General features: G+C 37.5%; 1 pseudogene; it reads right to left on the bottom strand.

The window, feature by feature from the left end:
• Nucleotides 1-8,541: 8,541 nt before the first annotated feature.
• On the bottom strand, nt 8,542-9,468 carry LOC147638665 (uncharacterized; annotated as a pseudogene).
• Between the last annotated feature and the right edge of the window lie 2,187 nt (nt 9,469-11,655).

Below are 11,655 nucleotides of genomic sequence, written 5' to 3'. Positions count from 1 at the left end.
ATTATCTATTATGCATACCTCTATGCATGAAATTCAATTATGCTTAAAGTAATACTTTTACAATAAAATATTCATCTTTTATGCATACCTCTATGCATGAAATTCAATTTTGCTAAAAGTAACACTTTTGTAATAAAATAATCATCTATTATGCATACCTCTATGCATGAAATTCAATTATGCTAAAAGTAACACTTTTACAATAAAATATTCATCTTTTATGCATACCTCTATGCATGAAATTCAATTTTGCTAAAAATAACACTTTTGTAATAAAATAATCATCTATTATGCATACCTCTATACATGAATTTCAATTATGCTAAAAGTAACACTTTTACAATAAAATATTCATCTTTTATGCATACCTCTATGCATGAAATTCAATTTTACTAAAAGTAACACTTTTGTAATAAAATAATCATCTATTATGCATACCTCTATGCATGAAATTCAATTATGCTAAAAGTAACACTTTTACAATAAAATATTCATCTTTTATGCATACCTCTATGCATGAAATTTAATTTTGCTAAAAGTAACACTTTTGTAATAAAATAATCATCTATTATGCATACCTCTATGCATGAAATTCAATTATGCTAAAAGTAACACTTTTACAATAAAATATTCATCTTTTATGCATACCTCTATGTATGAAATTTAATTATGCTAAAAATAACACTTTTATAATAAAATATTCATTATAAAAACTTGACATTAATCATTTAACCATTCACCTAGAATAGAGAATGGTTGGTTTTGTTAGAAAAGAGAGGGAAATACCTTTTTGTAATGAGGTATAACATTTTTAGAGAAGACATAAAGCATAAAAACCATTTAAAGCCATAAAAACCATAAAATAAGTGAAAAGAAGAATCACCAACTTACTAATGACTTTGAAAGCTTTCCTTTGGCTTGATGGTTTGAGGGTTCAACTCTTGTTTGAACAAGAGTGGCCAACCAATCTTTGGAAGAGGAAAATGTCAAAAACTAGTGAATTATTTAATCAATTCATAGTTCTTGGCTTGGGTGAAATAGAGTAACAATGCATTAAACACTATTTTTTTTAAACAAAGGGGAGGCTTCTATTTATAGGAAAATTTGAGCTCCTAACCAAACAAACTGATTCTAGAATTTCCAAATCAGTTTGGTCAATTTTTGAGCATTTTTAGGTCATTTAAACTAACTTTTTGGAACTAGACTTGAATTAGGAGAGAGGAGAGATGAAATATCTCAATTTTTATGAGTTTAAAACTCATTCAAGCATGTGAATTAGGTGCCTCATTGAAGGGCCTTCCCTTCCTTACATATGTGTCAAAAATGGAATCATTATACCCAAAATATCTCATATTTTTAATATTGTTCATAGTTTCTTACTAATAAACCTTGTACATATTCAACTCTTCATCTTATGTGAGCATTGAAGGGACTCCCCTTCCTTACATATGTGTCAAAATGGAATCATTATACCCAAAATATGTCATATTTTTAATATCACTCATAGTTTCTTACTAATAAACCTTGTACATATGCAACTCTTCATCTTATGTGAGCATTGCCAAGGACTCCCCTTCCTTACATATGTGTCAAAATGGAATCATTATACCTAAAATATCTCATATTTTTAATATCACTCATAGTTTCTTACTAATAAACCTTGTACATATTCAACTCTTCATCTTATGTGAGCATTTACTCATTTTTGGGTATCTTCTTTTACAAAATTGGATTTATCTCCTCCCCACACATGGATTGATCTTATTGGTTCATAGGAACCTTAATTGGACCATAATCTAAAAATTTCTGAAAATCTAGACCCTTAGGCTAAGGTCCTTTATACCCATTTCCAATTAATTCCAATTGCACATTGGAAAGTTCTTTTTGAATTTCTGTTTCAGGGGAATTCATTTTACTAAGATGAGATATTTTTCTATCCAAAAATATTAAAAATCTGAATATTCTCTCTCTAGAATATTTTCTCTCTCTAAGCCACAAGTAGAGACAAGATCTTTTATATTTTTGAAGAGGGAATTGATTAATATCTTGAGAGGCTGGGGAGGAATCTTACAACTGAAGTGTCATACGGTGATGGGACAAATGCAAAAGGGTACTGATCGTCCGTAGTATGGACAAGGAACTGATGAGGATCAAAGACTTTGTACAAATCAATTCAACTTCAACATAATGTTTGTGCTATATTTGATGACTAAATCCTATTACTCCCAGGACCTGCCAATCGGAACTCTCTTTTTGATCTTGATTGAACTCTTTTTCTTCCTTGTTGGCTTGATGTCGACTGTCTGTTTATCAATGCTTGCCTCTGTTGCTTATCTGGGAGGGGTATCCTTGTCTTCAGCTATCTCCACGTGTTTTTCTTCTTGGATTGTGTCACCTGATGCAATCATGGGTGGCTCTCGAAACCTTATGAGCTTGTGTTTTCCATAGCCCTCTAGACATTTGGGCTCCTTAACACCACATGCTAATGCATAAGAAGTGTAAGACAAAAAGTAAGAGGCCCTAGAGGAGGCCTGCTTATTCACATAATCCCCAAATATATCTATGGCAGACAACCTCTCTATTAAAATGATCTTTTCCTTTTGCCATGAAAGATCATGTCCACCTAAAACTCTAGACAAACATTTAAAGAAGTAAACAATGGCTTCTCCATTATTGCTCAACTGCCTATGGTAAATCAAGATCTTAGCACTGCCTAGATCATGAATATAATGAGCTAGACTTGACATTTTGCCAAACCCAGCCGGCCTGCTTCCACTTGTTCTCTGGAGGAATGTGTCATCCTCAATTTGTAGCTGCCACATATCAAAAGATTGGAGTGAGACAATAATACACAACTACAAAACATTTAAACACAAGATAAAGTATTTGATTTGAAGTAACAAGATCATACCTTCTCAAGAAGTTCATCTTTCCAAAGATTTATTTCTCTCCCCTCCAGTCCAGCCTCTTCTTTAAGCTTTCCCTTGTATAGTGCTCAGAGATTCATAGCTTCCTGTGTGAGCTGGAAGGCAGCTTCATCTGGCTCTTGGAACTTTTTAGCCTCTTTGAAACAAATAGTAAGGGCCTCTGCAGGATCAAAAGTTGTTTCCAAAGCCAGTAGTGAATGGTCATCCTCTATGCCAACCTCCTTGTCAAGCCTTGAAGCCTGGGCAATAAGGGAAATGGCATAGTCCTCCCTCAAATTGAACATACACTCTATATCATGGAGGAAAACATAATCTTTACCACCAATCAAGACACCTGGAAGCATGGGCACTGCATAGTTGCTGCTCTGAACATCAAAATCTTCAACTGGCTGTGCTGCCCTAAGAGTTTCAGTCCTCAGTTGAACAAGGTCAAGAGCAGCCACTTGCAGCCCCTCATCCTGGAGGTTGATATCTTCTTCCTGCTCTGCCATTTCTGTTGCCACAGGAACATCCTCTTTTTCCTCTGCTACAGATGTGTCTTCTTCTTTAGCCTCCTGCCCTTGCTCTTCTAGAGGCTCTTCTAGAGAGTGCTGATGGAAGACAATGTACATATGGAATGCCATGGTTTCCTCAAGCACTCTACACTTTCTAGTGTGCAAGTTACAGTTGAATTTATATTCCTCAGGCAGGCTGTCAAATCTTCTATTCACATGGTACCTCAGCCTGTCAATGGAGACAATATGATTTATATGCACAAAAACCTTTTCACCTTCCACAATTCTTCCTGCCTCTGTCAGTTGTTTGAAGGTATCCCAATGGTCTGAAAGAAAATCTCTGTGATGCTCCAGTACAGAGCTCATAGTGAACTCCCTGTTGAAAATATTGTGGTATATGTGGAAGTTCCTCTGAGCCTTGCACTTCTGAAGAAAGTCAAATAGGAGCAAATCTGGAGATTTGTCCTCTTCTGGTTCCTTTTGTTTTGAAAGGGAGTAGTCTTCAGGAAGGTTACAGTCTGGATGGAGTGTGTTGGGTAGGAAGGGATCAGAGGGGGAAGGAAAAGGATGATGGGAGGGTGGCAGGGATAAAAGACGGGGAGGGAAGAGTGTTTATGGATCTGATTATGAAATCATGATTGGCATAAGTTCCAAGGCAAAAAGTGCCATTCACACGTGCCAAGTTTCAAACTCCAAGAGATCTGGGTCCCATCCACACGTGTGAAAAAACGACTCCATTCCACATGTGTGGTATTTATTAGCTGCTTTGTTTGTATTTTGCATTAATCTTTTCCCTCCTGTTTAATCTCTCCTATCTAGGCCCTCCCCTCTCTTGCCTCTCTACCTCCCTACTCTGCACCATCAGCATCCTGACCAGTAGCAAAGGTTCATCCCCAGCACAGGGTACTCATCACCAGCACAACACACCTACAGATAGCTTCCAGGTCAGTAAGACTCTCTATATCCTTTTCTTCTTGTTTAATAGTATATGAGGATAAGGTACTGAGTGATGTGATGTAGCTTAGATATTAAGATAAATATTATATGAATTCCTTAGCTTTTTCCATTGCAACCACAAGCAGGAAGACTTTTTTGTTCCAAATATAAAATTGTTGCTTCATCCACCCCTATCATTGTGATTTTGTGTCTTTCTAAGCTATCCAAGGTTGTACACTCCTTGCATAAACTCAATCCATATTGTTTTTAGTTGTAAAGACAGAGAAATCACTGTAGGAATGTAATAGCATGTTACTTCAGGTATTTGCAGGAAAACGCGAGAGGGACTTGTTAGGAATTTCAAACTGTCAAAATCGCATTTTGTTGCAAATTTATAAATGTTACTTCATCCACCCCTCATTGCCTTCTTGTATCATTCCATGTTCTCCATGGTTGTAATCTCTTTCCATTGCTTTGTATGCAGCCTGTCAGAGTGATGGCAAGAACCAAGTCAACTGCAAGGAGGGCTGGCAAGGGGCCAGGGCTTGCAGCAGCAGTCGCTGGGACAGCTAGTGTGCCTCCCCAAAGGGAAGAGTTGCACATGGCAGGAAGGGGAAGCCAATGAGCCTACTCCAGCAAAAGGCCAAGAGATTGAAACATGGTGCAGGTGTGCTAAACGAGATCAGGAAGCAACAGAAAGCTATAGGCTTTGCAATCCCCAAGGCACCTTTTCAAAGACTAGTGAGAGACATATGTGATAGTTGGCACCTTGGTTTCAGGTGGAACAGGACTGCCATTCTTTCCTTACAGGAAATGGCAAAGGATTACTTGGAGAAATATTTTGAAGATGCAATGCTGGTAGCAGCCCATGCTCACAGGGTAACTCTGTGATGGCCAAAGACTTCAACACTTTGTCCAGAGTGAGATGGAGGTATGACAAGCTGGTCCATCCTGTGGAATGGCAGGACATCAAAATGAGAGACATATTATTAATTCCACCTACAAGAAAGTTGAAGGTAGATGAGGTTAAGGTTGTTGAAGTAACCCACTCAATGAGCACCATAGGGAAAGCTGCTTATGAGGAGTCACTGAAGCAGCAAATAAAAGAATCCAAATCTGTTATAGATGTGGAGACTGTACAGATGGAGCTGCAGATACAGAGAAGGTTGCAGGAGCTGGGCCCTAACATAGTTGTCCATATTGAGGATGAAACTTCAGTGAATAATTTTGACTTAACAAAACCATGCTTGGCAGCATTGGCTCATAAGAATGAGTATTGCTCAGATACTATCATTCTTGCAATGCTCTAGTAAGTGTCTTTTATTTTACATTTGTTTGCAAAACAATCCTTCTTGTACCTCCTTTACACCCTACCCTAATTATTGTTTGGTCCAATGCAGCATGATGAGAAGCTGGCTTAACCACGCTGTACAACATACAGTTCATATTATTGATCCTGCCATTTCCTTCAAGTTAAGAGATCCAAAGGAAACTCCCATGGATATTTCCAATTGGTTCAGACACTGCGATTTTGATGTTGTCGATATTTTGCTACTTCCATACCATAACAAGTATGTGGGTGATTGCTTCTTTTGGGATTTTTCTTCAAGATTGAGAACTCTTGTAGCCTTTGATTTCTTAATGCTTTTTTCCTTATGTAGTGACCACTGGAGCTTTGCTTCTATTGACATCCAGCAGAAGCAATGCTTTTTATTCAACTCTCTTAAAAACACACACAGAGAGCTGAAATTGTAAGTGGTGTGTGTGCTATTTTTAACTTTAAACTTCATTATTTTGATTTAATGCACACTAGCTGAATTATATGATTATCTTCATTAGTATCAACACTATCTCTAAGTATGTCTTTCTCCATCTTCCATAGTTCTCACTTCCTATGTTTATGCACTCATACTCTCTTCAAATCCACTTCTATTAACATGGTACCAAAGCCAAGGCACCTCATTTTCACTCTTAACACTAAGCATTAGCAAGTATTAACACTATCATTAGTGTTAATCATAATTATTTGCAACCTTATTTTCTTTTTTCTCTAAGTTAGCTTAAAATAGACTGTTAGTTGAAGGCTTAGCATTGCCAAAGCACCACACATTGCCCATGATCTTCTATGAGGGCCTTCAACACTCTAGGGCATAGCCATGACAAAAAGAAATCGATGAGAATCGCTTGCAAGTGCACGAAATTGCCTATTAAAGGTGACGCTTAAAATTTGGGAGAAAATGAAATTCCTTCTCTCCACAACAAATCAACTTGAAACAAGGCATACCCAGGGGATTTTTCATGCTACAAATCCATTGGAAGTGTAAAAATAGCAATGGAGCACCATACAAGGAGATCTAGGCATGCACCTCATCTTTCATTAAGATTTTGTTAAGCTCACTAATATTTGAACTTTTGATTCGTTGTTTGGAATGGGGTATTCTTGTAATCTAAAATTATCTAAAAATTCCAAGATTTCAAATGGTGTAAAGACTATGCAAAACTGGGCATTCTAGCAAAAGTTAAATTGTAGTTCAAGCACTAGGTAGGCCAAAAAACACTATAATTGCTGATTGTAACTTTTATGATTTTCTACATTGAAAAGACATTGTTCTGGAAATCCTGGAGCCTTGACTGTTGTCTTCATACTAAGAATTTCTTATGGATCCATTGATATACTTGATATTGTGGCTTTGAACTGGCAGGCAATAATCTCTTCGAAGATATCCAACTCTATAGGCATATAGTTTGTTATCTAAGACTTGTCTTCCTTTGTCTTAACAATCAGCTATATCAATTATTGTTAGCCATGTAGGTTCACAATGCTACCAGTGGCCTTCCACTGCCATTGTGGCTTACCCCTACTACTAAATTGGCATCTTTTGCATAAGATTTTGCACCTTGTTCAATCACTGCTCTTTCTTTCACCATTACATTTTCTTGATGTGATCTTGTACCATTTACTGATCTGCCTGAGTAGGTTCCCACGAGATAACACTCAATCTACCCACTAGTAGGAGACTAGTAAGCACTCACTTATGTTTCATCGCCCTATCAAAATTACCATCTTTGAATTGTTTCCTTGTAGACCATGACTTGGTTGCCTTGTTAGACCATAACCTAGTTGCCTTGTTAGACTATGACCTAGTTGCCTTGTTAGACTATGACCTAGTTGCTTTATTTGGCAATGTCTTCTAGTTATTCCTTTGGGTCTTCGCGCCAATTTGAAATGAATACGGATCCCATTCATCATAGAAAGTTTATGGACCTTGGCCTTGGTTACCCAGAATTATCTCTTGTGCTCGGGAGATGCTTGCATAAATAATTCCCATTTGGCAACCCACCTATAATTTTGTGTGTCAGCCCAGATAGATCCTTCCTCCTCTAGTTTGAGTAGGAATGTTTCAGGTCAGTCCTTCCAGCCGCCAGAGTTACTATGTATATGCTTCTCTTCAGAGGTAGCAACACATCCCATTATGGAATAGGTTCAGATTCATTTTCTTCAAACTGGCTTGTTGGTCCTTTTTCCTTACCTATTCTAGCAAGGCCTCAATCAAATATAATCATAAATTGGAAGTATCAATGGAAAGGAAAACCATATCTTTTCCAAGGAGTAAAACCAATATTGCAATGTGATCCTTCCAGTTGGGAATGCATATATATCTAGCCATCCAGCCTCTACTAAAATAATTATCTCTTTAGTCATTTTGCCCACATTCATCGGTCCATAAAAAAATAAAAAACATAATTTTTTTTCCAACAAATAGTGTTAAAACTTCTTCACACGTCATACCATAGCTAGGCCTCCTCTCTTGATGGTTGTGTAGTTCTATTTTGCATCATTAAGTTATCACTTGCCTTACGGTTGTTGCATTTAAATTCTTTGAGATCAATGCACACTCACAAAAATTTCCATTCTTCTTGGGTACAATAACAATGGGAGAAACCACAAATTCATAGATCATCATTTATTCTATCATCCTCGGCTAGATCCATGGCCCCAAAAAGGTCAATTTCAAGAAATATTTATGTATCCTCTTCAATATGTCACCAAAAGAGTGTTGAACCATTTGGTGAATGGCTTGCTCTTCTGTAGGATCAAGGTCATCTATGTGCTCCCTGTCGGATGTACTTGGCTCTCCATCAGAACTCGATGAGTACATTTTTCCCATATTCTCTTGGATCTGTCATCCCTCAGGCTGCATAGGTTCCACAACTAATATACTCAAGGCAATTGGCTCTTGGATTTCAACATCAACTCTATTATTTGGCTCTTGAGTTTTAATAACATCAACTCCATCATTATTATGACTCTGTGGTTCTTCTTTTAGTTGCTCGCCTTCAAAAATTTGTTTGCTACAAGGAGCAACTTGGACTGCGAACACCCACCTTGGATCCTTGAATATGCTTTAAAGATGACTTGCTCACAATGTTCTGGCAGGACAAATGTATCCCTCTGGTCGGTCCAAAACTTTGTGGAGTCAACTTGGAAAAACCCACTCTTGTCCTTCCTTATAGTTTCATTTGGTCCATTTATTATGACCTTGAACCACTTCACATCAAAAATAAACATGTGAAAGTGTCTAAAAGCAATTTTCATTATGTTTTGAATAGTTCCACAATAATTAAGCATGCTAACTTCTACATTCAAGTCACTTGTACTTGACTAGCTTTCTTGCACAAAGTTAGCTTTGATGCCACTATCAAAAGTTTTTCTTTTATGATCTATTTGTTCCACTCAAAAATGATGCATGCGTGACCAAAGTGCACCATATTTACAATACTACAAGCACAACAAAAATCAACATGCAAGGTGATGCATGATAAATAAACTCTTTTTTTTATTAATGAGATAGTGGTCAAAGAGAACAATTACTTACATGCCAATCACAACCTTTTGCAAGCTCCTCCTCCTCCTCTATGATATTCTCACCATTAATATACTTTTCTTGTGTTATTGTTGCATCAAGCCATCTACTTGAAGGAAAGGCAGGTAGCTGTGCAAGCTCTGGAGGGTATGGTAGAGTTCTTGTTGTTCGATTCCTTCTAAAATTTTGTTGGGCTACGATACGTTGTGCCTTTATCTCTTGATATCTTTCAATCCATTTAACCATGACATTTGAGTTCAGGATAAAAAATTTATTGATCTTATCTCATAAGGTATTGCCCATTGCCCTTACGAGCCCATGGCTCCCAACTACTCTATCATCTTCAAGATGGCTCCATAACCGAGGCCTCTCTGGGGTTAGATGTACTGAGAAATTTTAATTTAAATAAGAGATTCTTTTACAAGCCATCCTTCAGCCATACTACCCTCTGGCCAAGCTCATTGTGCCGCACAAATCCCTTTAAGGTTTTCATGAATCTCTCTAGAAAAAACATCCACAATCCCTAAAACTACAACCTCATCAACAACATGAACTAAGAGGTGCATCTCAATGGTCAATATGCTTGTTGGTAGAAACTTTTCTACCATGCACATGGCTTCCAAGGATTTTAAACATGCCAACTCTAAGGTATCTCGCCTTATTTCCTTGGTGGAGATCCAATGCACTAATGTACTAATCTTGTATATGGTAGCTCTTATTTCTTCAGTGAGGCATCCCTTTATTGCAATTGAAAGAACAAATCATAAAAATTTATGCTAATCATGTGACTTTAAGCCACTAAGCTTGTCATCTTTTGTGAATGCACCCTTTAGGCTGGGATGTGAAACTCTGCAATGGTCCTCTTTACTTGTTTTTCCTCCAATTTATTTAAGACCCGGGGTGCTTTAGGTAGGACCACCTTTCCATCGGGTCGTGGTTGTGGCCACAAATCTTTCATACGACCTACAACATCCAGATCATCCCTTTTTCCCTTGCTTTCTTTGGCCCCACTTATGGTTTTCCAAAGCACCTCAGCTACATTGTTGAAGATGTGCATTGGGTACAGTAGATGGTTTATTAGAAGATCGCTCCAATAAGAAAGTCTGTGAAAAATGGAGAGCCTCTTCATCCCTGCTCCATGCTTTCTATTCCAATCCCTTGTCTTTAAACACGAAGGTGGTCTACCTAGATTTCCCTCTCGCAATTCGTGATTCTCAGGGAGATATCGCACACATAACCCTGGTACACTATCTTTCGAAGTGATGTAGAGTAATGAGCTTTTTGGAGGGAAAATTTTATTTTCATCATACATATTGGTTGGGTGGTGTTTTTTCCACCTCAAAATGTAAAAAAATAAAAAATAAAAAAAATTCACTTTTTGGGACCCACCTAAATACGAGAATGTTTTGTTGATGTGGAAGGGAGATATGGTGGGAGAGTTAATGAGAAAGGAGATTTCAAATTGACAAAAGAAAGATTAAATTTGTAGAGAGTGAAGATTAAAAATTCATACATATTGGTTGGGTGGTGTTTTTTCCACCTCAAAATGTTAAAAAATAAAAAAATAAAAAAATAAAATTTTTTACTTTTTGGGACCCACCTAAATATGAGAATGTTTTGCTGATGTAGAAGGGAGATATGGTGGGAGTTAATGAGAAAGGAGATTTCAAACTCACAAGAAAGATTCAATTTGTAGAGAGTGAAGATAAAAAAATTCAAAAAGTAAGAGAGAAAGTATGAGAAAAGTCAAAAAGTAAGAGAGAGAGTATGAGAATATTCCCTTTAAAAAGTGAAACTATGGGGATATGGCTGATGTGGCAAGGCAAAAAATAGGGGTCATCATAGTTTTTGTCTCCCTTAAACCCAGCTTTTTAAGCTCTAATTCCTTAAAATTAGGAATCCTTAGGAGACCCTTTTTGGGTCCAAAAAATTCCTAATGTGAAACCCTTCTCTAGTCTTGAAATCCCAGAGACTCTTCAATCAATGTTCTTGCTGGTAGCCTTACCATTCAACATAGAGGGCATTCATTACAACCCATGCTTCAACAACGGAGCTCAAACTTCAAAGATTAGTGGCAAAGATTCAATAAGAGGAGGCCTTAAGGGATCAAACATCCCACTTCAACATCAAAACAGTGGCTCTAGCCACTTCTATCAATGCTCATAAGCATGGTCATCACAAAAGTGGTTTTAACCACTCGTTGGCATCATCACTTCAACCCTAAGGGGGCAACCCACAAGCATTCTTATGCTAGAAATACCTCTTACTCCAATGTGCAATGCACATATTGCCACCGTCATGGGCATGAAGAGAAGGACTGCCGCACAAAGCAATGGGCACTCTCCAACACCAGCAACAATCACAACAACAAGAGGCCATTTGGTAGGGCTCACTTCACTGAGGTTCAAGAAGGTAATCAAGATTCTAATCCCC

Source organism: Cibotium barometz, chromosome 5, assembly GCF_041138505.1.
Source record: "Cibotium barometz isolate CiBa-2024 chromosome 5, ASM4113850v1, whole genome shotgun sequence".
Classification (NCBI taxonomy): Eukaryota; Viridiplantae; Streptophyta; class Polypodiopsida; order Cyatheales; family Cibotiaceae; genus Cibotium; species Cibotium barometz.
This window is presented reverse-complemented; position numbering and strand designations above follow the sequence as displayed.